This window comes from Anabrus simplex, chromosome 2, assembly GCF_040414725.1.
Source record: "Anabrus simplex isolate iqAnaSimp1 chromosome 2, ASM4041472v1, whole genome shotgun sequence".
Taxonomy (NCBI): Eukaryota; Metazoa; Arthropoda; class Insecta; order Orthoptera; family Tettigoniidae; genus Anabrus; species Anabrus simplex.
The window spans coordinates 795,233,570-795,259,289 of NC_090266.1; positions in this window are offsets into that span (position 1 = coordinate 795,233,570).

Genomic DNA, 25,720 nt, shown 5'->3' on the forward strand with positions numbered 1-25,720 from the left:
AGAGCAACCAATACAAAATGCGAAAAGATCTAAGGAGAAACCAAAAAAGTGTATCAATTTAAACAAGAGAATATGATGAAAATGGGGAAGAAAAAAATGTCTGCTACCATATGTGACGTATTGTGCAACACACTTAAACCACCAAAACGAGGTCTGTGCATAGGCAACCCTGCAGCGAGGAGTTGATCACATAAAACAAGAAAACAGCAGAGTGAGCGGAAGCAGTACTGGGGGAGGGATAGTAGGAGAGGTTTACCGTGGATGGTACCAAAAAAGAAAATCAAAAAAGAACACCACGTTGCTAAAAATTTTTAGATGACCAAGTGTATTGGAAACAGCAGCTTTAACGAGAATACAGTACACATTAACAAAACAGATCCTCAAATATACTCTGGATGTTGTAGGAAATTATCAAGGGATAATTAAGCTAAAACCTACAGAATAAAATTGACCAATATATATATATATAATATGCACCTTGTTAAACAAGAAAATATAGTCCGAGAAAAATATCCCAGGCATTGGTTACAAAGACAAAACAGCTCGGGTCCCCGTTTTAGAAAGGGGACTAACCCTCAGATAAGTTAGGACAAAAAATTTAAAAAAAAATCGTTACAATAGAATCACTGTGTCAGCGTGAATCTCGACCAAAACCAGTTTTCACAAATATTACTATTTATATTTTGATTAGAGAGGTGTCACACACACAATCACCTCAGAAGATATTTCTAAATATTATTATCTGACCAAAATTCGAGGCAACAAGTACAGTTTTTACCATGAAGATCAAGAAAATATTTGGCCACAAAAAACAACCCAAATACGCCTCCAGGGCGCCCTAATATAAAAAGCATACACACCTAATAAAAGAAAAAAGGGTAGGGTAAAAAGGAGGATCAGTACAATAAGGACAAGTGAGGATGAAAAGAAAGGAAACTCCGACTGCGTAATGCTGGAGAATGTCTGATCTGCCAATAGATTTTTTTAGAATCGTCTAAAGTTGTGAAAATTTTCTGTTTGACGATGTTTAGGCTCAGTCCACATCACCAAGTATTCAGCACTAAGAATCATTTGAACTTAATCAGTTTTGAAGGTGGCTATAAATTAAATTCAAAACCAAGGCCTTGAAAGTTTTCATAGCATGCCATCACTCAACATGCCGAAACAGGCCGAGTATTAAAGTTTCCAAAAACAAGTTTAGCAAATGATATGTTTAGCTCACCAAAGTCCTTTCAGAATAATTCCATCAGCTCGTAGGGAAGAAAATGGCGCAGCACACGGCAAGCCGTGCGAGGTCCGTAGTCCCTCCACACACACACACTATTTACAAAGGATGATGCCAGTCTGCCGAAGACGGGCCAAGCAGTCCCATATATACACGCCCGGAAGCGAAGACTAGTTCGTTCGAGAAAGATCAAGTGACGTAGCAGATGACGTAGTAGGTGCGAGGCAGACAGAAAGACAGCGGTCAGTGTGTCGAGAAAAGTCGGAGGGTAACGACAGGTGAGCAAAGTAAGGTAATTCTGATGATAGGAAGAAGTATTGATAAGCAGAGCAGACAATAATAATAGCATTATAGTCTTGTAGAAACATAAACTTGTAGAGTATGTGGAGATGTACATGCGACGAAGTTTGCAGAAACTCGTAGAACGTCGATGGAGAGGTTATGGCAGTAGCACGTTACATATTCCTGCCACCGGGCGGAATCCGAAGGATGGGCGAAAGCAAGTAGGCGTAGCAGCAGCAGCAGCAGCAGGGAAGTCCAAGAGCAGCTTCTCCACCGGAATCGATGATCGGCGACCAGAAGAAACGCAGTATCGGAAAAAAGAAAAAGGAACAACAGAAGTATGGAAAACAAGAAGCAAGCAAAACAAGGAAAACAGAGAAAAAGAAGGGAAAGGGAAAAAGGAAAGAAGAAGGAAGTAGGAACAATGAAAAACGGTCCGGACCAATACATAGTAGACTAAGTGGCCAAATATAAAAATGACAGGAAGTTTCCCATGAAAATAAAAAGCAAGAACAATACAAGAAAGGGGCATGGGAGAGTCTGACATCAAAAGTGTGTGTGGGTGGAGGGAAAAGAAAAAAAAAGGGACTGGATGAGCCAAGAGAGAAAAATAAATTTCCAAAGATGTGGACCAGAACAAACAAAGCAAACAGAAAATAAATCCAAATACCAAATAATAAACAAAAAGGGACTCTCCCTCAGTACGCAAGAAGGTTCAGGAGGAAAACTTCTTAAGTTCGGAAAAATGGGCCTGCCGAATATCCTGAGGGTTGGAGAGAGACTGCAATTGAGCAGTAACCAAAGAAGGGAAGGAAAGAATTCGGTATGGGCCAATCCATAAAGGGGAAAGCTTAGCCGAAATATGATGTTGGGTAGAACTAATAGGATGGTTTTTTAACAAAACCTGATCAAAAAGCTTGAACTTAGGCGGACGAAGACGGGAATTACATGTTTTACGGTAAAGGTCCCTGGCATGATTTAAATTACCAAGAGCTTCCCGAAGTTGAGAGTCAGTGAGTAAATGAGGAGGGGTAAGCAATAAAGAGGGTAGGTTCCAGTTTAAAGATAGAGGAGTATGAAGATCTCTTCCCAAGAAGAGTTTAGCGGGAGAAAAGGAGGTAGAATCATTAACAGTAGCATTTAAAGCTAGACAAAAGTGAGGGAGTTCAGTATCCCATGACTTTTGATCTTGGGAATGAAAAATGGAAAGAAAAGATTTAAGATTCCGGTGGTAACGTTCAACAACATTTGCCTGAGGGTGATAGGGTGAGGTACAGACCTTTTTGATACCATAAGAAAAACAGAAATTATAAAAAACTTTTGAAGTAAAAATTGACGCGTTATCAGAGACCAGAATTTTAGGAATACCTATAAGAGGAAAAACGTGATTAGTTAGTAAATTAATGATAATCTGGGAAGAAATGTTACGTAATGGCCGTACAACAAGAAATTTGGAAAAACCATCCAATAAAGTAAAGATGTAGGAGTTTGATTTGGAAGATTTGACCAAAGGACCGACAATGTCGATATAGAATTTCTCGGCCGGGTAAGTAGAGGGAGAGGCTGCATATGTCCCAAAAGGTTGATGATTTTGGGGCTTATGCTTTTGGCACAGGTCGCAAGATCGGACCCAAGAGAAAACATCCTTTCGCATTTGGGGCCAATAAAACTGAGAGGCAATGCGAGAATAAGATTTCGCCATTCCAAAATGTCCACCAGTAGGGGATCCATGAAAATATTGAAATATCATGGGGCGTAATGCGGAGGGGAGAACCAGACGAGGAGTAGCCCGAGGAGTAGGTTTAAAGACAAGAAGTTGATTTACAATGCGAAAAGGCCCAGAATAATCATTAGAAGAAATATCGGTTTTCAATTGTTGGCAGTATGGATCGAGATTTTGATGGTCTTGGCAGGACTGAAAGGACAAAGGAAAATCAGTAAGAGAAGAAATAGAATTTACCATAGCAACCGGAAGGTGGTGTATTTCGGAATCAGCAAGATGATGATCGTCAAATAGGCGAGACAACGCATCAGCGACCGAATTTTGAAAACCAGAAATAAATTTCAAAGAAAATTTGAAACGTGACAAACGAAGCAACCAGCGACCAGTACGTCCGATTTTCGGAGCATTATTAAGTAACCAAGAAAGTGCTTGGTTGTCAGTGCTGACGATAAACTCGCGATGATCGAGATAGTCAGAAAAATGTTCAATTGAAAGAATTAAAGCAAGTGCTTCCCGTTCATAAACGGAATATTTACGTTCCACAGGTGATAGTAAACGACTATAATAGGCAATAGGGCGGGTTTCGCCCTGTATAGTATGTTGCAAGACAGCGCCAATGGCGACATCGGAAGCATCAGTAGAAAGCTCAAATGTAATGTTAAAATCAGGAATTTGTAAGAGAGGAGCTTGAGATAGTTTGGTTTTTAAACAGGAAAAGGCATTTTGCTGTAAGTCACCCCAGTGAAACTTTACGCCTTTGCGTTTCAATAAGTTAAGAGGTTCGGAAATATGGGAAAAATTAGGTATATATTTTCCATAAAATCCAACCATACCAAGAAAGGAACGTAACTGCTTTAAGTTCTGTGGGGGTGGGACTTTATGGATGGCAGAAACCCTATCCGGATCGACAGCAACACCGTTAGAACTGAGAATATGACCTAAAAACTTAATCGAAGTTTGAGCAATTAAGACTTTAGAAGGATTAACCGTTAAACCCACGGAACGAAGACGCGTTAATACTTCACGAACATGCTGTAGGTGAGTGGAAAGATCAGGGGAATAGATCAAAATATCATCAATAAATGGGAACAAATATTGATATTTTATGTCAGAGAAAAGTGAATCAACAAAGCGTTGCATAATTTGAGAGCCTAAATTAAGTCCGAAAGGAACTTTCTTAAACTGAAAAAGACCATTAGGAGTAATAAAGGCAGTGTAACGGGAGCTAATGTCATCTAGGGGAATTTGATTGTATGCAGAATTAAGATCGAAAATGGAGTAATATTTGGCGTTAGAAAAATGTTGAAAAGCGGACTGCAATTTGGGCATAGGATAGGAATCGTAGAGTATACGCCCATTTAATTTACGATAATCCACGATAAATCTCGAAGATCCATCGGGTTTATCGACAATAAAGGCAGGGGAAGCATAATTAGAAGAAGAAGGAATTATGGTTTTGTCCTGAAGCATTTTATCAATTAATTGATTTAAAATTTTCATGCGAGGAGGGCTGAGAAAATAGGGGGATGAACGAACAGGAGTAGAATCAATTAAGTCAATATGAGCCTTGAAATTTTTGACCGTACCAAGAACAGGAGTAATGACATCAGAAAATTCAGTTAACAAGGAATCAATTTGATCAGAATGAATAGAATTGATACTGTGAGACATGGATGAAGTTGAAGAAGGATAATCAGCAATATTAATTAATGGAATAACCGTTGAAGAAAAATGAATCAAAAATAAGACCAGTGTGGGAAAAAAAATCATAGCCTAAAATAAGAGGACAAGATAATTCCGAAACAACAAGAAAGGTAAACGGCCAAGAAAAATGTTGAATTTTAACAGTGAGAGAAATATGACCAAGAACATCAATAGGGTAATTAGAAGCCGAAACACAACGGACAGTGGAAGGAAGAAAATGAAGGTGAGAAAATACCTTTTTCAGAGATTCAAAGAAAGATAAACTGATTAAAGAAACAGCAGCCCCTGAATCAAGAAGAGCGACGGAAGGGACATTATTAATAGTCAAGACAATATGAGAAGTAGGAGGTAAAAATGACGAACTTTCCGTCAAAATAAGTTGAGAAGAAAATTCAGACGGCAAAGATCGAACATTTGAAACAAGAGTAGAGGGGGACTGAAGAACAGAAGACAGATTTTGCCCATTGTTACGCCTACTGTCTAATGACGCGGGTAAGCTACGTTTCCCGAATAGGGAGTAGCACAATTCCGAGATATATGACCCTTTCCTTTACAACGGAAGCAAATAATGGGAGAAGGAGTATTAGCAGAAGAAACGGATGTAGAAGGTAAAGGACGAGAATGGAGAGGAGGGGGGATAGATGAGTAATAAGAAAGATCTCCAAGAGAATGAATGGCGTGAGATTGAGCTAAATTAAAAAGCTGAAACATGGACGTAGGAGGATTTAAGGCATCGAAAAGCTGCCGAAAGGAAGGAGTAGCGTAGAATTGAACGATAGAAATTAAATCATTGACCGAGTGAGCAATGTTTAAAATATCACTATAGGTCGTAATCGAATCAAGATAGTCATGAGCAGGTTCAGTGGGAAGTTGATGACGACGAATAAATTCAAGGCTCAGCTTGCAACGTATTTCGTAAGGTAAGAAATAGTTGTGTATGGCATTCCGAAGTTGATACCAATTGGAAAAACTTGACATATTATCAACCCAAAATTTAGTAAAAAAACCGGTTGTTTTAGGGGACAGTAATCCCATTAACTGAGGAAAAGAAGCTAAACCAATATTTAGATATTTTCGTGCAGAAAAGAGCCACAAGGTCAAACTCCAAGGATCAGTAGATTGTAATTTAGGGACTTGATCAAGAGATTGTTTTATGATCTGTACATTGAGAGAGGCATCAACAGGCGTGTATTGAGGTAGTGAAGGGGGAGGGGGGTAGAAATGTGGATCGGGAGGCATAGAATGAAGTTGAGGTAATGAGGAGGGCTTGCCCTCTGAATCACTGAGCAAAGCGGAAGAATTAACACGGGAAGATAATGTTGGGGTATCAGAGAAGGAGATTAAGTTACTAATCGAAACCTCAGGTAAAGACCGAGTATGATATAGTGGGGGTGGAGATGAAACGCTATCGGCGCCCAATCGAAAATTATCCGAAAAGCAAGCCATAGTGTTACTAGAGCAACCAATACAAAATGCGAAAAGATCTAAGGAGAAACCAAAAAAGTGTATCAATTTAAACAAGAGAATATGATGAAAATGGGGAAGAAAAAAATGTCTGCTACCATATGTGACGTATTGTGCAACACACTTAAACCACCAAAACGAGGTCTGTGCATAGGCAACCCTGCAGCGAGGAGTTGATCACATAAAACAAGAAAACAGCAGAGTGAGCGGAAGCAGTACTGGGGGAGGGATAGTAGGAGAGGTTTACCGTGGATGGTACCAAAAAAGAAAATCAAAAAAGAACACCACGTTGCTAAAAATTTTTAGATGACCAAGTGTATTGGAAACAGCAGCTTTAACGAGAATACAGTACACATTAACAAAACAGATCCTCAAATATACTCTGGATGTTGTAGGAAATTATCAAGGGATAATTAAGCTAAAACCTACAGAATAAAATTGACCAATATATATATATATAATATGCACCTTGTTAAACAAGAAAATATAGTCCGAGAAAAATATCCCAGGCATTGGTTACAAAGACAAAACAGCTCGGGTCCCCGTTTTAGAAAGGGGACTAACCCTCAGATAAGTTAGGACAAAAAATTTAAAAAAAAAATCGTTACAATAGAATCACTGTGTCAGCGTGAATCTCGACCAAAACCAGTTTTCACAAATATTACTATTTATATTTTGATTAGAGAGGTGTCACACACACAATCACCTCAGAAGATATTTCTAAATATTATTATCTGACCAAAATTCGAGGCAACAAGTACAGTTTTTACCATGAAGATCAAGAAAATATTTGGCCACAAAAAAACAACCCAAATACGCCTCCAGGGCGCCCTAATATAAAAAGCATACACACCTAATAAAAGAAAAAAGGGTAGGGTAAAAAGGAGGATCAGTACAATAAGGACAAGTGAGGATGAAAAGAAAGGAAACTCCGACTGCGTAATGCTGGAGAATGTCTGATCTGCCAATAGATTTTTTTAGAATCGTCTAAAGTTGTGAAAATTTTCTGTTTGACGATGTTTAGGCTCAGTCCACATCACCAAGTATTCAGCACTAAGAATCATTTGAACTTAATCAGTTCTGAAGGTGGCTATAAATTAAATTCAAAACCAAGGCCTTGAAAGTTTTCATAGCATGCCATCACTCAACATGCCGAAACAGGCCGAGTATTAAAGTTTCCAAAAACAAGTTTAGCAAATGATATGTTTAGCTCACCAAAGTCCTTTCAGAATAATTCCATCAGCTCGTAGGGAAGAAAATGGCGCAGCACACGGCAAGCCGTGCGAGGTCCGTAGTCCCTCCACACACACACACTATTTACAAAGGATGATGCCAGTCTGCCGAAGACGGGCCAAGCAGTCCAATATATACAAGCCCGGAAGCGAAGACTAGTTCGTTCGAGAAAGATCAAGTGACGTAGCAGATGACGTAGTAGGTGCGAGGCAGACAGAAAGACAGCGGTCAGTGTGTCGAGAAAAGTCGGAGGGTAACGACAGGTGAGCAAAGTAAGGTAATTCTGATGATAGGAAGAAGTATTGATAAGCAGAGCAGACAATAATAATAGCATTATAGTCTTGTAGAAACATAAACTTGTAGAGTATGTGGAGATGTACATGCGACGAAGTTTGCAGAAACTCGTAGAACGTCGATGGAGAGGTTATGGCAGTAGCACGTTACACTGGTAGATATAAAAATGAGCTCGTCTTGCCTCTCAATAGTTCCTGTCCAGCAATGGGTGCTCGAGCTTGAGTCCACCAGGGTCGAAAAGTTGGTTTCTCTTCGGATCACGTGCATCATTCCATTTATTGTGAGGTGGGAGTTCGCGAGAGTGAGGCACTATGTCAAGCACTATATTTCAGGAATCTTTCAGCAGGGGTAAGCATGGCTACTTTAAATTAACTATTTATCCGTTTCCGTGCCGATTCTTTACGGCTCACTGTAATTTCATCGAATTGATGGAACTAGTTTTGTGTATCTCTGGGAGATGCGTGGGGATATTAATCGCCCTAACAGACCTTGAAACCTTATTTTCGAAACTTACTATGCTGAAATGTTAAACGGCAGTGAATGGACTCACCAGGGTTTCGGCCTCTTTCAGATATTTCATCGTTGGCAAATTAGGGCACTGTGAATATATTTCGATTTTGGGGTTCCTGTTATGTCCTGAGTAATGATGTGTCCCTACACTTTTGAAATTTTATTACTTTTTGCTTCTAGATATTATCTAGACAAATGCATTATGAAGAAATACATTAACACAATTTTTAGTACGAATGTTTGTTTAAATATGTAATTTAGTCAATAAAGGAATAGTGAATATTAGAAAAGCTAGTAACTACGATGAGTTTTGAAGGAAATAGAGAATGATGAGAAGGTCAAACGTTCCAATCACGTTCTGCACAAGACAAATTTCTCGCACATAAGTGAATGGGCGGACGTTCACTCCAATTTTAAAAAAATCCTATTTAGAGTAGATGATCTGTCAGTCTCATGAACTCATGTTTGTAGCTGAGGCTCCAAAAGAAGTGTTGTATTCAACAGTTGAGTGGTTTGATTCCAGGTCATAGCAATTTCATTGACTGTCATTGTGATTTAAGCACTAACTCCAGGTAAATTTTGTAAGGTACGTGAAGTGTAAACTACCATCAACGCCTCAGCTTCGTGATCAACACAACTTTTGTTCATTACTAGGTCACAGAAGTAATTTGGAAGTTATGTTATTTTTATTAATTAGTTTTCGGTACAGTTAACTTCTATTAACCATCGAGCGGGAGCGCCTATTAACAAAGTGCCCCAGGTCCGTAATAACATTGCAGTAAAACGCGTCATTATCGTTTTAAAATTGCGAGGTCGCAGCTATTACCTCATTTTTGCTTCAGCTAGCATAGTGATAATCAGACATCGAATCTATGTTGTTGTTTGAGTCATCAGTCCATAGACTGGTTTGATGCAGCCCTCCATGCCAACCTATCCTGTGCTAACCTTTTCATTTCTACGTAACTATTGCATTCTACATCTGCTCTAATCTGCTTGTCATACCGCAACCGTTCTTACCACCTACACTTCCTTCAAAAACCAGCTGAACAATCCTGGGTGTCTTAAAATGTGTCCTCTCATTCTATCACTTCTTCTCGTCAAATTTAGCCAAATCGCTCTCCTCTCGCCAATTCGATTCAGTATCTCTTCATTCGTGACCCGATCTAACCATTTCACCTTCAGCATCCTTCTGTAACACCACATTTCAAAAGCTTCTATTCTCTTTCTTTCTGAGCTAGTTATCGTCCATGTTTCACATCCATACAATGCCACGCTCCACATAAAAGTCTTCAAAAACATCTTTCTAATTCCAGTATCAATGTTTGAAGTGAGCAAATTTCTTCTCTTAAGAAAGCTCTTCTTTGCTTGTGCTAATCTGGACTTTATGTCCTCCTTACTTCTGCCATCGTTAGTTATTTTACTACCCAAGTAACAATATTATTTTATTTCCTTTAAGACTTCATTTCCTAATTTAATATTTCCTGCATCACCTGCCTTTGTTCGACTGAACTCCATTACTTTCCTTTTGGACTTATTTATTTTCATCTTGTACTCCTTACCCAAGACTTCATCTTTACCATTCAGCAACTTCTCAAGATCTTCTGCAGTCTCAGATAAAATAATATCATCGGCAAATCTCAAGGTTTTGATTTCCTCTCCTTGGACTGTGATTCCCTTTCCAAATCACTCTTTGATTTCCTCTACTGCCTGTTCTATGTAAACATTGAAAAGGAGAGGGGACAAACTGCAGCCTTGCCTCACTCCCTTCTGGTTTGCTGCTTCTTTTTCAAAACCCTCGATCCTTATTACTGCAGACTGATTTTTAGACATATTGTAGATAATTGTTCGTTCTGGTATCTGATCCCAATCACTTTCAGAATCGTAAATAGCTTGGTCCAATCAACATTATCGAATGCCTTTTCTAGATCTACGAATGCCATGTACGTGAGCTTGTCGTTCTTGATTCGATCCTCTAAGATCAGACGTAAAGTCAGGATTGCTTCACGTGTTCCTACATTTCTTCTGAAGCCAAACTGATCTTCTCCCAATTCAGCTTCAACTTGTTTTTCCATTCTTCTGTAAATAATACGTGTTAAAATTTTGCAGGCATGAGATATTAAACTAATGATGCTGTAGTTTTCACACCTGTCAGCACCGGCTTTCTTGAGAATAGGTATAACAACATTCTGACGAAAATCGGATGGGACTTCACCTGTCTCATACATCTTACACACTAAATGGAATAACTTTTCCATGCTGGTTTCTCCTGAGGCGGTCAGTAATTCAGAGGGAATGTCATCAATTCCAGGTGCCTTGTTCCTACTTAGGACGCTCGCCGCTCTGTCAAACTCTGACCTCAAAATTGGGTCTCCCATTTCATCGGCATTAACAGCCTCTTCATGTTCCAGAACAAAATTATCTACATCCTTACCTTGATACAACTGTTGGATATGTTCCTGCCATCTTTCTGCTTTGTATTTTTTCCCCAGAAGTGGCTTTCCATCCGAACTCTTAATATTCAAACACCTAGATATCCTTTCTCCGATGGTTTCCTTGATTTTCCTGTATGAAGCATCTACCCTTCCTAGGACCATACAACCTTCGACATAATTGCACTTCTCCTTCAGCCATTCTTCCTTAGCTGCCTTGCATTTTCTATCCACTTCATTCTTTAATCGCCTGTATTCTTTTCTGCCCTCTTCATTTCTAGCATTCTTGTATTTTCGTCGTTCATCAATCAGGTCTAGTATCTCCTGAGTTATCCACTGATTCTGAGATGATATTTTCTTCCTTCCTAACATTTCTTCAGCAGCCCTACTGACTTCATTTTCCATGACTATCCACTCTTCCTCTATTGTGTTTCCTTCAGCCTTTTCATTTAGTCCTTTTGCAACACGTTCCTTTAAACAATCCCTCACACTCTTTTCTTTCAACTTGTCTAGATCCCGTCTTTTTGCATTCTTTACTTTCTTCAATATCTTCAGCTTCAGATGGAATTTCTTGACCAACAAGTTGTGGTCAGAGTCCAAGACTGCTCCTGGGAAAGTTTTGCAATCCAACACCTGGTTTCTGAATCTCTACCTAATCATAATAAAGTCTATTTTATACCGTCGGGTGTCTCCAGGTCCTGTCCACGTATACAGCCGTCGTTTGTGGTGTTTGAACCAAGTATTGGCAAGGACTAAATTATGATCAGTGCAGAATTCAACCAGCCGACTTCCTCTTTCGTTCCTTTGTCCCAATCCAAATTCACATACTGCACTACCTTTTCTTCCTTGGCCTACCACTGCATTCCAGTCTCCCATCACAATTAGATTCTCGTCACCTTTTACGTATTGAATTAGATCTTCTATCTCCTCATATATTATTTCGATTTCTTCATCATCCGCTGAACTAGTAGGCATATAGACCTGCACTGTTGTGGTGGGCATTGTTTTTGTGTCTATCTTGACAACAATAATTCTTTCACTATGCTGGTCGTAGTAGCTTACCCGCTTCCCTATTTTCGTATTCATTATTAAACCAACTCCTGCATTTCCCCTGTTTGATTTTGAGTTGATAATTCGGTAGTCGCATGACCAAAAATCCTGTTCTTCCTGCCAACGTACTTCACTTATACCAACTACATCTCCCTTTTCAGATTCTCTAATCTACACACAACGATTCAAACTTTCCACGCTCCGACCCGCAGAATGTCAGTATCCATCTTTCTGATGATCGCCCCCTCTCGTGTAGTCCCCACTCGGAGATCCGAATGGGGTACTAGTTTACTTTCGGAATATTTTACCCGGGAGGAAGCCATCATCAGTACATCATTCATATAGAGAGAGCTGCATGTCCTCGGGAGTTAGTTACGGCTGTATTTTCCCGTTGCTTTCAGCCGTGTAACAGTATCAACACAGTTAAGCCATGTTGAGTGTTATTACAAGGCCATATCAGTCAATCATCTAGACTGCCGCCCTTGCAACGTCCGAAAGGCTGCTACCCCCGTTTCATCGAATCTGTATCCAGTAGAAGTAGCATAATTGAATGGTTCGGGCGCCGCCTCCGCCTCAGGGCTCCCAGGGGCCCGTCCGCCTCTGCCTCACGGGGGGCCCACCCAAAGGCCTCCCGCGGGAAATTTGAATTTGTAAACAAAGCCACGTGCTTTTTGACAGCTGTCATCGACAACAACGCATCGCTAACCTCACTGCTAGCATCTTGACGGGCCTAAACCTAAGTGGTACCAACGTAACCTAACTAGCGCGAGATTTGAATTGGTAAACAAATCCACGTGTTTTTTGACAGCCACGTGCTTTGGACAGACAACAACGCATCGCCAACCTCAGTACTGCCATCCTGACGGGCCTAAACCTCAGTAGTACCAACTTAACCTAACTAGCGCGAGATTTGAATTGGTAAACAAATCCACGTGCTTTTTTGACAGCTGTCATCCGCCATCTTCAAACCACAGAGTACTGTGCTGCCCTCTTTAACGCAGTAGCTGCAAATTCGTCACCTGTCATCCGCAGTGCTGCCATCTTAACGGGCCTAAACCTTAGTGCTACCAACTTAACCTCACTAGCGCGAGATTTGAATCGGTAAACAAATCCACGTGCTTTTTGACAGCTGTCATCCGCCATCTTTAATCTATAGAGCACAGTGCTGCCTTCTTTAGCTACTTATCTTTGAAATGACAGCAGCCATCTTTAATCATGACAGCACAGTGCTGCCCTCTATGTGGTGGCGGCAATTTGAAAAATTCTACACGCTCTTGTTTGGAAACAAACTCACGCGCTTTTTAGACAGCCGTCGTCCGCCATCTTTAATCAACAGAGCACAGTGCTGCCCTCTTTAGTTTGAAATGTGGTGGCGGCAAATTCCACGTGCTCTTGTTTGGAAACAAAGCCATGTGCTTTTTTGACAGCTGTCATCCGCCATCATTAATCAACAGAGCACCGTGCTGCTATCATGCGGGCAATTTCGTCAGCTGTCATCCGCGATCTTTAATGCACAGAACACCGTGCTGCCCTCCTAATGGCTACTACCTTAAGACGTAGTAGCGGGCAATTTGAAAAGTTCTGTTAGCTATCATCCGCCATCTTTAATCAACAGAGCATAGTGCTGCCCTCTTTAGTTAGATACCTTTGAAATGTGGTGGCGGCGAATTCTACGTGCTCTTGTTTGGAAACAAAGCCATGTGCTTTTTCGACAGGTGTCATCTGCCATCTTTAATCAACTGAGCACCGTTCTGCTATCATGCGGGTAATTTCGTCAGCTGTCATACGCCATCTTTAATCTACAGAGCACCGTGCTGCACTCTTTAGTTGAAATGTGGTGGCGGCAAATTCCACGTACTCTTGTTTGGAAACAAATTCTATGTGCTCTTCAGCTGTCATCCACCATCTTTAATCAAGAGAGCACCGTGCTGCCCTCTTTGTGGTGGCGGATAATTTGAAAAATTCTTTTTGACAAGCAGCCATCTTTAATCCAGAGGGAACAGTGCTGCCCTCTTTAGCTACTTACCTTTGAGGCGGTTAATTTGAAAAATTCTATTTGACAAGCTGTCATCTTTAATGAAAAGAGCATCGTGCTGCTATCTTGCGGGTAATTTTTACGTCACAGCTGTCATCCACCATCTTGCATTGCTAACCTTAGTGCTGCCCTCTTTAGCTACTTACCTTTGAGGCGGACTATTTGAAAAATCTATTTGACAAGCCGTCACCCACCATCTTGCATCGCAAACCTCAGTGCTGCACTCTTTAATTGAAATGTGGTAGCGGATAATTTGAAAAATTATTTTTTGACAAGCACCCATCTTTGAGCACCGTGCTGCTATCCTTATCGTAGTAGCGAGCAATTTAAAATCTAGATGCTTTTTTCTAACAGTTGTCATCCGCCATCTTTAATCTAGAGAGCACCGTGCTGCCGTCTTTGTGGTGGTGGTAAATTCCACGTGCTTTACAAACACACGTGCATTTTGTCATCCGCCATCTTTAAACAAGAGAGCGCAGTGCCGCACTCTATATAGTAGCGGATAATTTGAAAATATTCTTTTTGTCAAACAGCCATCTTTATTCAACACAGTTACCTCTATCTTACATCGCTTACCTCGGCGCTGCACTCTTTAGTAGAAATGTGGTGGCGGTTAATTCGAACAAGTTTAATTATACATCGGGGGAGCTAGAGTAAGCACGTGCTGCAGTGATGACGTCATCATGCATGTTTAGACTTGTCCGTTTTCTTAAGAGTAAGTCGGTGTAAAGGAATATCGTGGCGGTAAATTCGAACAAGTTTAAACATGCATCGGGAAAGCTAGAGTAAGCATTAGCTGCAGTAATGACGTCATTGTGCATATTTAGACCTGATCGTTTTTCTTAAGAGTAAGTCGGTGTAAAGCAATGCAATAAGTACAACATTTTTGAATGCGATCAAATATTTATTTACAAATGTACTACAACAGTGTTCGTTTTTGCTGCTGACAAGGTTGGTGTGCTTCTTAACAACGTATGCTTCTGAAATGCCTCCTGCAACATTGAAATTAAACAAAACATTTAGAAATATGTTATACTAAGTATGTTATGCTTTACAGAGAAGATCATATACTTCTTACCTTGTTGTTATTCCTTTTCGGAATCATCATCATCATGAGGTACTAGAGAAAGTTCATTCATACACTGTGTACAGTGTTCAATCCTCGGATTTGGTCCATCCCAATCATCGTCACCATTTTCTCCTCGATGGTTGTAATGTCGTTCTCAAGTTCTGCATAAAGCTACTTCGATCGACATCTTACTGTGTAGAGGTAGGATGTCCCAAAAATTATGTACGTAAGAGGCAGCGTACGTATATAAAAATCCTGGTGGTAAGTATTGAATAAGATGTTTCGGCATCGACGATCTATGTTTATAGAACATCTTAATAGCCTCACTCACTCGTGTAAGATAAATAAGATGTTGCGTACGAGCATGCAAACAGCATGCACATTTGCAGTTTTGTTCCATAGCGTACGATGTCGAAGCACACACTAATGAAAATGATAAAGAGCTATTCTTATTTATAGTCTCGTAACAATATTCGTTAGCGGATGGTAAGTAACATTACTCATATGAATAATAAGACAATAGGCTGCTGTGTTAGCAAGAATGTTTTCAGATGTTTCAAATTCTAAACGAATATCAACTGGAGATTCTTTTATAGATTCTTCATGATAAGAGCAGCCTATAACTACAATCGGTGCTTTATTTTTAAGTTCTTGAGGTGTAAATAGCGGACGATCTTCTTTCTGATAATACGATGATTGAAATTTACAAAACATGTCATAGAGCATCCCAAACTTATTTTTCTCAAAGTTAATGTCGATGTTTTCGTAGGGATACGTAATTCCGTTGAGATATAGTCTAACGCGTCTTAATTTACAGTGATCAAACAGTGAGCTATCTTTTTCGTGATTGAATTTACGATTAGTTTGAAATCCAAAAATAATGTACAAGGGCTTCTCAGTAAAATGTGATGTTTTAACAGCCCAGCTATGCTTGTTTGTAGATGGTAACACAGGATATTAATGCAGCTCCCAACTTCTAAAACGTATAGGTAATGGTGTATCATTTTCTACAATCTTGAGCAATCGAAGTTTTTCACGATCAGATAAGATTACATGTGGAATCCGCCGCAGTATACGATGCAGTGTTATTTTCGATTCTGCTGGTGTTTCTACTGCTTTAAAAGAATTGTAATCACTTCTATCACGGATTAGAATAAGCTCTTGTTTTGCGTTGATTATAATACGTGTAAAGTCTTCTGCGAATCCAAAAATATGTTTCAGTGATAACATACCCGTAAAAGTTCCATCCTCATTAATCATCCAGTTGTTAGTAGCTTTTGGACACCATCCAGCCATCCGGAAAAGATTACTTTCTTCATCACAGAAAGAAGGGTAGAGTTTCATTGCACTTGTAATACCAACATTCTTCGTTCGATATATGTCAACATTATTTACTTCATATCGCGCCTCAGAAAAGAGAAAAGCTAGAGCATGTTTGTTTAGTTGTGAAGTGCTTGGTCCCCTTCCATCAGAATTTTCTAGTCGTCCTTCAATATAGAGGTAGCTTTCGTGTGGTAAGGTGTAAACATCTTGTTGAATAATAATAAAATGAATTTCATGATTGTTATTTAATCCAAACGTAAAAGGTTGATAGGAATGAAGCTCACTTCGTTCTACACCTTCACGACTTTCTACTGTATTCGTAATGTCTAGCATTTCTTCCATTCTGTTGTAGTAGTGTATATCCTAAATCATGGAGTATCTGCTTATGGGTATCTGTTAACTCGATGAGTCTCTGCACACATGTAGTATGTCTTCGGAATGTACACCGTGTTTTATAGGTAGTTTTCATACTGGTTTGTGATGTAGTTTGTAAGCTACGTACGCGTGCTGATCTAAATGAATAAGCTGATTATGTTTATTTAGAAGTCTGAGAGTAATGTTGCTAATGTGTTTTACAGACGCAGGATGATAAAGAACTACTGCTGGTTTCTCACAAACAGTATATCCACGTTCCTCTGTAACAATAAAGTCGTGCAGGACGTGTGAAGGTTGTAGATTACTATTCAAGTCTGTAATAATATTACAAGTAATGTTCGCATTATAATCATCGAAGAGTTTTATAGGTTGATCAGACTCGTAACGTACGTTCGGTAGGAGCTCCCTCGATGAAAATCCAAGCAGTGGTCCAATCGAATCAGGTTGTAATTTGAAGTCAATCTTAAATGATGATTCAATAACACATTTATGTGTAATGTTGCTTATAGTGATAGAGAACTTGTAATTATGATTACTAAAACTATCTTCCCCAAACTGATCAATTAACGTACTTTCAATATAGTCGTGAATATCGTCTACTGTATAACTACCTGAAGGTAGTGTTAGCACATACTCATCGTAATAGAACTTCTTTACACTATCACGCACATTATAGATTTTATTGTAGCTTTCAAACGATACTAGTCCAAGACTATGCGGCTGATAACCAAGTTCGATTGGTGGATTAAAATAGACGGTTGTTTCAGGTCCTTCTCCACGTACAGCAAACGTTCTTTCACTGTTCGTCATCACGTAGACACTAATGCACTTTCTCTACTGTCTGGGTTTGATATAAGAACATAAGACATAATCGTCCGCACATGCGTGTATTAAAGTTTTGCACACGGTTTTTATTGTAAAAATTGTCTGCACTGCTTCCGAAATAACGTATGAGCTCAAAAGGGGGAAGTAAGTCTCCATAGCTATCAAAATACCATACTTTAGATTTACGTTTTACATAAGCAACGTAATGAGTTCCAGGTCCACGACTGTCGTCTAAGTTAATTACGGCACTTCCACGTTCACGTGGGCGCGCTGGTAGTTGATCGCGCATATACACTCCTCGAAAATAATAAATTCTTAGTTGTTTAACAAAAATAAAAATTTCATCATGCGTTAGAGCTCGATATGGCAGTGCATTCAGTAGACGTTTTTTGGAGAAATGTAGATACCAAGCCCTTTCTTGTATGGCGCTAGCTTCATGTTCACACCTTTGCCTCGTAACGCAATTGCCTCCATCGTCTTGTTATGACGTTCACTCTCTTTCAACTGTTGTTTCGCTTCTTCTACAGCTTTGACAATTCTCGCTACAGCACTAGCACCACCTAGCAATGACCCTAAAGCTGCTAAGCCAGCAAACAGCGCAGGAAGAAATCCTCCTCGTTTTGGTACAGGAATAATTCTTGCACGTTTACTAAATATTGCTCTGCACTTTGGAGAAATTCTCGCTCTTGCTGCGCGTAACGCTTTAGTAATAGCTACACGAGGATTGTATTCCCCTCGAATAGCTTTTTGCGCAGCCTTTATAACATCTTTCCATCCAACAGTTTTTTCTTTCTTCTTCTTCTTCTTCATGTCGTTTGGATATCGTCGTTTCACCATGCTGTACACGACTTTACTAGTCAAGAGCAAATCATAAACTAACCGTTGCCTCTTGTTTCGTTTAATATATATATTACCATTACGTACTTTATGATTCAGTTATCATGAAGATTATAAAGCAGCAAGACACACTACCTGTCACCGACATTGTACCACATCTCTTACCTAGTTCTAGTACAACTACAAGAAAACGCCATGGAACTTTGTTTCCTTTCACTGTTCGATGTATTATATCAGGTCCGTCGGGATGCGGTAAAACAAATCTTTTACTCACACTTATTACTTCTGTAAATGGTGTACGCTTCGAGAATATTTACGTTTTCGCAAAGTCACTCTATCAGCCGCTATATACTATTCTACAAACTGTAATGCACGATCTAGTTAAAGATGGAATAAGATATTTTAAATTTAATTCACATGAGCAAGTACCATCACCAGACGATGTGCTTCCTAATTGTCTTATGATCTTTGATGATGTCGCAACAGAACAGCAAAACGTTATTCGTGCATTCTTTAGTATGGGTCGGCATAAATATGTTGATTGCATCTATTTGTGCCAAACCTATTCTCGTGTGCCTAAGCAGTTGATACGCGACAACGCAAATGTTATTGTGCTTTTTCGGCAAGATGAGCGCAACATGCGACATGTGTATTACGATCATCTTAACACTGATATGACATTCGATGACTTTAAACGTATGTGTGCTAAATGTTGGTCATTACACCGTTAGAGATTTTTAGTTATTGATAAAGAAAGTGATGTACAGCATGGACGATATCGCATGTGTTTCGATCATTTTATATGCATTAACACAGAATTACAGTAACTACTTGATTAAAAACCATCATCATGTTAACATCTAGCAAGGAGATCACAAAACATATCATCCAAGCTAGAAACAATATCCGACGGAAATTTAAAGAGCTTAAACGTATTCAAGCAGACACTGGTTTATTTTTAAAAACACAACTAAGTACACCACTCAAAGAAATTTTTAATTCTACTTCATTACCGCAGTCTACTTCCAGTTTTGCTTCTATGCAAACATCATATCATAAAGAGAAGCATGAAGAAGAAAAGCGCGAACAAGATAAGGAAGAGAAGAAGCAGGATGTAGACCAAGAAGAGGAAGAGGAAGATAAGGAAGAAGGAGAAGAAGAACTTAATGATACGTTACCATCTAAGCGTGTTGAGTTTTTAACTACAGATGTTATTGCTGAAACACCTACTACAACGACGCAAAATCTACCATCTTTGTCTGAGGTTATGATTACACCAGAGTATCGCAATCAGTTTAGAACTTTTATTCAAGATACCTATGGATCTCTCTTTGCATCTTATATAGAAAAACGTTTTACAGGACAAACTGACACTACCTACGGTATTCGCTACGAAGATGACTGTTTCCGGATAGGAAATTCAAATGTTAAGATTAATAACAACAAACTCATTGTAAAAGGTGTTACCTATAAACCTACGAAAGGACTCTTAGAACTTCTTTTCTCACGAATACCTGACAAGGATATAATTTTACAAGATGATCTTAAAAAATATAAAGCAATACTTTTTGCTACTGACGCAACACGACGTAATTACAAGAGAACAGAAGCTGTAAATGCGAATAAGAGTTACAAGAATCGTGAGTTTATTTCTAAGCTCTTTCCGACTGCACGTAGTCTAGATGTTATCTACAAGCCTTTGTTGCCGTATGTGGATGTAAGATACTGGAATGACCCAAACTTACTCGTTGAACGATTACAACTTTTAAGAGCATCGCAAGAGGCTGGTCACACTGGACACGGATCAGAAATTCTAGAAATAGAAAGAGAACTACGTTATGCCGGTATTATTTTGTAATGGCTCGTCAAGAGAAGATCTCACCTGTAAAGGTAAACATCGCACATGAGTTACATAAACCAGCACGTCGCACCTACTGTCGCAGACGCGTTATTACACGAGGAAAAGATGATCTCTGGCAAGCAGACTTAGTAGAAATGATTCCATATGCTTCTAGTAATAAGGGGTATAAGTATCTACTTACTGTTATCGATGTGTACTCGAGGTTTGCTTTTGCACAACCCGTGCGTTCTAAAACAGCGGCTCAAGTTAAAGAAGCATTTAAACATATTGTTGAAGATTCGAAACGCTGCCCAAGGCTTCTTCAAACTGATCAAGGTAAAGAGTTTTACAACAAGTATTTTTCTTCTTACCTCAAGTTACTTGGCATTCAACAATACTCTAAATTCAGCAATCTCAAGGCAAGTGTTGTAGAACGCTTTAATCGTACACTCAAAACAATGATGTGGCGAGAATTTACAGCGCAAGGTTCATATCGTTGGATTGATCTGCTACCTAGACTTTTATCTACCTACAACGATACACCTCATCGCACTATCGGAACAAAGCCACGTCTTGTTACAAAGAATACAACTCGTATAAATGCTATTCATCTTGTAATTAAAACAGCTGATCCACGTCGCTATCGCTTTAAAGAAGGTGATGTTGTTCGCATCAGCAAACACAAGTCTATCTTTGCAAAAGGATACACACCTAACTGGAGCACTGAAATTTTTGAAATCAGAAGTGTTTAGCTTACTAATCCAGTTACGTATTTACTTCGCGATCTCAGAGGACAGCCTATTGAAGGAGGATTCTACATCGAAGAACTGCAGAAAACAAAATATCCTGATCACTATTTAGTTGAACGTGTTATTCGACGTCGTGGCAATAAACTGTATGTTAAATGGCTTGGTTTTAATAACAGCTTTAATTCATGGATTAATAAAGAGGATGTACTTTAAATCTTATGTGTGTTTTATTTTAATCCTCTACGTTTCCTTTCTTCTAAGTCACTAGGACACGCTGTAGGATTAAACAACACCTGTAATATGTTTTGACAATTCATATTTATTTTAGACTATATATACATTTTTATCCTTTGTTTATTTTACGGTCATTGTTACTCAGTTTTCGTTTTATTGCACCAACAACGACAAGTGCTGCTATCTTCTGAGTAGCTAAAGCACTAGGTAATAACACACACACACACAAAGCATAACATTACGAAGCAGATTTTAACAGCTACACGACATACTCTATGCTGGCAGCATGTAACTACGTATCAGGCGAACGTGTTCTAGGGCCGCAGGGGAGATGAAGCACGAAGAAAAGAAGATCAATCACTCTATTGATGAGTCCACGCCCAACACGCTTCCTCACCTTTTTCCCAGCACGTTTCTTCACCTTTTCCTTGTTTACTCTCTCCACAGCCATGATAAGCGTTTATAAGCGAAGACAACTCGTTAGTTTTAGGTCCGTGATACAGTTTAATTAGTTGACATGTACGGCACTGTCTCACAGAAGTTCTTCTACCTAAACTCACGTGTTCATGATGTAAACTACAGGTTTGAAGCTCTGACAAAACAGGATCTTGAGTCCACTCACGAGGCACCTTATCCCAAATCTTCTTTACAGCATTCGCAGCTACATTAACCAAAAATGCCTTTGGTAATGCATTTAACTCTTCTTCAGTAAAAGTGTTTAGTTTCTTTTTGCATGCATAAAACTTTACGATCGCCTTTTCAACTGCGTTACACTTAGTATCTGTTAGAAATGACATGATGTCTTTACTCTACAAATGTTTCTTTTACACTAAGGTTATTTCGACATTGCAGTTTACATATGTTGTTCACTTCCCGGCATGCACTGCAACACAACCAATCAAAGAGCATGCACACATGTTGTAAAGACTGTTTACTTGTTTCTCTACTATGCTCTTTCGGAAGAGTTTTAAATGATGGGCACCCCAATTCATGCATGTCGATAACTTCACACGATGATGGTAGAAAATCACGCAACCATTCTTTCTTTTCACAACCCTTTAAAAGAACAAGATATGCTCTTGACAAATGTGCATTCATCATTAAAGGTAGAAAACGATGAGGTATTCCTTTTTCTTCCCACTTCAAACCTAAATTGTTTTCAATCCACTGAGTCTGCTTTTTATCTTCATCTGTTTGCAAACAGTAAGGGAACGGTGGACTAAATACTAAAGTAACAAGTTTTGGTGCCCACAACACACTGCAATCTAACACAGCCACCTCTTTAAACACAATTTTGTGTCCGTTTACTTTTAAGACTTGCACATCAACTATCAATGTTTTCGTCATGTTTGCACTCTACTCTCTATCACTGTCTCTCGAAGACTAAAGCTTTTAGTCAACGAACGGGTTTAAACATGCACAATAACGTCATCACTGCAGCACATGCAAACTCTTGTTTTTATGATGCATACTTAGTGCATTCCTTCACACCGACTTACACTTAAGAAAACGGACAAGTCTAAACATGCATGATGACGTCACCACTGCAGCACGTGCTTACTCTAGCTCCCCCGATGTTTAATTAAACTTGTTCGAATTAACCGCCACCACATTTCAACCAAAAAATGCAGCGCCGAGGTAAGCGATGTAAGATAGCGGTAACTGTGTTGAATGAAGATGGCTGTTTGTCAAAAAGAATTTTTTTCAAATTATCCGCTACTACATAGAGTGCGGCACTGCGCTCTCTTGTTTAAAGATGGCGGATGACAAAATGCACGTGTGTTTGTAAAGCACGTGGAATTTACCACCACCACAAAGAGGGCAGCACGGTGCTCTCTAGATTAAAGATGGCGGATGACAACTGTTAGAAAAAAGCATCTAGATTTTAAATTGCTCGCTACTACGATAAAGATAGCAGCACGGTGCTCAAAGATGGGTGCTTGTCAAAAAATAATTTTTCAAATTATCCGCTACCACATTTCAACTAAAGAGTGCAGCACTGAGGTTTGCGATGCAAGATGGTGGGTGACGGCTTGTCAAATAGATTTTTTCAAATAGTCCGCCTCAAAGGTAAGTAGCTAAAGAGGGCAGCACTAAGGTTAGCAATGCAAGATGGTGGATGACAGATGTGACGTAAAAATTACCCGCAAGATAGCAGCACGATGCTCTTTTCATTAAAGATGACAGCTTGTCAAATAGAATTTTTCAAATTAACCGCCTCAAAGGTAAGTAGCTAAAGAGGGCAGCACTGTTCCCTCTGGATTAAAGATGGCTGCTTGTCAAAAATAATTTTTCAAATTATCCGCCACCACAAAGAGGGCAGCACGGTGCTCTCTTGATTAAAGATGGTGGATGACAGCTGAAGAGCACATAGAATTTGTTTCCAAACAAGAGTACGTGGAATTTGCCGCCACCACATTTCAACTAAAGAGTGCAGCACGGTGCTCTGTAGATTAAATATGGCGTATGACAGCTGATGAAATAACCCCCCATGATAGCAGCACAGTGCTCTGTTGATTAAAGATGGCAGATGACACCTGTCAAAAAAAGCACATGGCTTTGTTTCCAAACAAGAGCACGTAGAATTCGCCGCCACCACATTTCAAAGGTATCTAACTAAAGAGGGCAGCACTATGCTCTGTTGATAAGGATGGCGGATGGTAGCTGTCAAAAAGTACGTGAGTTTGTTTCCAAACGAGAGCACGTGATATTTTTCAATTTGCCGCCACCACATTTCAAAGGTATCTAGCTAAAGATGGCAGCACGGTGCCTTCTTGATTAAAGATGGCGGATGATAGCTAACAGAACTTTTCAAATTGCCCGCTACTACGTGCTTAAGGTAGTAGCCATAAAGAGGGCAGCACGGTGTTCTGTGGATTAAAGATGGCGGATGACAGCTGACGAAATTGCCCGCATGATAGCAGCACGGTGCTCTGTTGATTAATGATGGCGGATGACAGCTGTCAAAAAAGCACATGGCTTTGTTTCCAAACAAGAGCACGTAGAATTTGCCGCCACCACATTTCAAACTAAAGAAGGCAGCACTGTGCTCTGTTGATTAAAGATGGCGGATGACGGCTGTCAAAAAGCGCGTGAGTTTGTTTCCAAACAAGAGCATGTAGAATTTTTCAAATTGCCGCCACCACATAGAGGGCAGCACGGTGCTCACTTGATTAAAGATGGCTGCTGTCATGTGGAATTGCCTGCCACCACATTTCAAAGGTATCTAGCTAAAGAGGGCAGCACGGTACTCCCTAGATTAAAGATGGCTGCTGTCAAAAAGCAATTTTCAAATTATCCGCCACCACATTTCAAAGCTAAGTAGCTAAAGAGGGCAGCACTGTGCTCTATAGATTAAAGATGGCGGATAACAGCTGTCAAAAAAGCACGTGGATTTGTTTACCGATTCAAATCTCGCGCTAGTGAGGTTAAGTTGGTAGCACTAAGGTTTAGGCACGTTAAGAGGGCAGCACTGCGGATGACAGGTGACGAATTTGCAGCTACTGCGATAAAGACGGCAGCACAGTGCTCTGTGGTTTAAGGATGGCGGATGACAGCTCTCAAAAAAGCACGTGGATTTGTTTACCAATTCAAATCTCGCGCTAGTTAGGTTACGTTGGTACCACTGAGGTTTAGGCCCGTCAAGATGGCAGCAGTGAGGTTAGCGATGCGTTGTTGTCGATGACAGCTGTCAAAAAGCACGTGGCTTTGTTTACAAATTCAAATTTCCCGCGGGAGGCGGATTAGGCCTCTGGGAAGGCCCCTCGGGAGGCGGAGGAGGCCTCTGGAAGGGCCCCCCGTGAGGCGGAGGCGGAGGGGCCCCTGGGAGCCCTGAGGCGGTGGCGGCGCCCGAACCATCCAATTATACTACTAGTAGAAATCACAAATACAAGCACGCAAACAGGTGAAATATTCATTTATGTATGCACATATTTTCATACTATTAAATACTTTTATGAAATGCAAACCTGATATTCCTTTACTAGGCTTGTGCGAATCACCCACACTATTATATAAAATCTTTGTCATGAAAAAATTGAATGACAAACAAAAAATCAAATCACACTACTTACAAAGTTGAGGCTGTTCCAGTAATACAAACAATCCGTGCATAGTGTGTGAGACGTATCTATCCGTGTTCACTGTTAGAACATATGCACATGTCTCCTAGATACGACACATAATAAGGTAATTCCAGTAGAGTTGCCGCACTTTTTATGTCTTTTGTTATATCTCGGTATATTTACTTTAAACATTGTTGCAAATTCATCGAGCATAATTTGAAAACATGTACATTTGATCAGAGATGAACAAAATATTAGTAATTGAAAGTAAATGGGAAAATGGAGGGAACAAAGATATTGTTGCATCAGCGGCGTCTCTCCCTGGATCCCGCTATAGATGCCGACTTTGCTCGGGAGAGACGCCGCAAGTAAAATAATTAATAAAAATTCAAATTTAAGCCTATTTCTTCAAATTTAATATAACGGAACACTAGAATGTACTACAAGACAATTAT